The following is a 275-nucleotide window of genomic DNA, read 5'->3' on the forward strand; positions in this document are numbered from 1 at the left end:
TGCTGGTTAATGCCTGCATGGCTGCGTCTTCTACGATGCGTTTCATTTTTTTCTGCTGCAGCAGCAGCAGCAGTAGGAGGAGGAGGAGGAGGAGGAGGAGGTGCAGGAGATAGAAATATAATACATGCAAAAACAGCAGCAGCAGCAGCAGCAACAGCAAACCAACAACAACAGCAGCAGCAGCAGCAGCAGCAGCAAGAGCAACAGCAGCAGCAGCAGCAGCAGCAAAAGAATGTTTGTGTTACCTCCGACTATAAATAGAATGCCTCTGCAAC

Source organism: Eimeria mitis, genomic scaffold (genome assembly GCF_000499745.2).
Source record: "Eimeria mitis Houghton genomic scaffold, Emh_scaff143, whole genome shotgun sequence".
NCBI lineage: Eukaryota > Apicomplexa > Conoidasida > Eucoccidiorida > Eimeriidae > Eimeria > Eimeria mitis.